The 1311-nt window shown below is 46.1% G+C and overlaps 1 gene segment (V, D, J or C); it reads right to left on the bottom strand.

Annotated features, from left to right (window-relative positions):
- Nucleotides 1-365: 365 nt before the first annotated feature.
- Nucleotides 366-952, bottom strand: LOC308527351 (T cell receptor beta variable 3-1-like). The segment is given in 2 exons: nucleotides 904-952; nucleotides 366-790 (listed from the first exon to the last, which is right to left on the bottom strand).
- Between the last annotated feature and the right edge of the window lie 359 nt (nucleotides 953-1311).

Here is a 1311-nt window from a genome sequence, read left to right as displayed (position 1 = left end):
TGCTTCTCCAAATATTTTTCTATTAACCAGGGAACTCACTGATAATCTAAATTTCCTTTTGGTCTTAGATACTTCACCTCTCCTTTTAGTTTTCACTCATCAAACATTTTTAGCCAGAAGTATGTTTTTAATAATATTGTTATGTGTAATATGCATATTATGTATAAGATGTACAGCAGAGAAAGGAAAGGAATAGCTTCTTCCATCAGTTAAGATCTTCAGTGCCTGAGACAGGGCCATTACTTGTTTGCAGAGTCCTGAGTACTTCAGTAAATTTATTAGAAACTCTGCTCTAGCTGATGAGTAAGAATTGTGAAGTCTTTTGAGCATACAAACTACAGAACTACCCTATTGTGTACTGTGAGCTATACTACAGATGAAACTCCAGTCAGGGGTCTCACAGCAGGGTGTGCTGGGTGAACACGTTGTTCCCACAGCTTCCTGGCAGGGCCAGCAGGTTTGTGCACAGGGAGGCAGTGACTTTGCAGGGCTGTGTCTTGGCTGCTAGCACAGAGATACACAGCAGAGTCACCCATCTCCAACGAGTTGATATGAAGTTTCAAATGAGCTTTGTCCAGAGATTCAGGTAAGAAACGACGTGGAACTGTCTCATTTAGAATGAGCTCCTCATTATTGTAGTAAAACATAATCTTCAGCAATTGCTTGGAGTCCTGCTTATACCAGTACATAGCATCATGGTTCAGCTTTTGTTCACAATGTAGGGACTTCTGATTTCCCACCCTCGTGATGAGGTATTTTGGAGTCTGGAGAAGTGCTGTGTCCAGAGAACCTGAGAAGAAAAGAGGCAGAATTCAGACAAGTCCTAGGAGGCAGCCTGTTGCTGGAGAGGTGAAAGGGCGTAGAGACTCAGAGTGGATCGTGCCACTTGGGCCCCTCACTCACCTGCTCCCAGGAAGCAGAGGGCCACACAGCACAGGAGCCTGGAGCCCATGGTGGAAACAGGGAAACACGCAAGGCCCTAGCCCAGGATTCTGCTCTCCAGTGGTAAGAAGACCAGGCTACAGTGCTCCAAGCCCTGACAGGTGTGTTGCTGTAACGTCACAGCCTAGAATGATTTCCCAATTCTCAGGCTCTCCTCACATGAGCTCTCTTCCTTTTTCACCTCCTACACGTTCTCCTTTCAAAACAGTTTTAACTCCTTTCAAAGGAATTTGGGATTTCTAGGGACAGTTTGAGTGGGTGGGCATGTTGTCTCAAGGATATTTCTCTGCCGTCATCCTTGTGCCAACAGCTGCCTCCCTCTGCTGTCCCAGTCCCAGCATCTGGCCACGTCCTCTCTTCCTCTCCCTC

Source organism: Myotis nattereri, assembly GCF_964212035.1.
Source record: "Myotis nattereri genome assembly, chromosome: 11".
NCBI lineage: Eukaryota > Metazoa > Chordata > Mammalia > Chiroptera > Vespertilionidae > Myotis > Myotis nattereri.
Note: the sequence above shows the minus strand (reverse complement) of the source record. Positions and strands in the feature narration are given on the sequence as shown.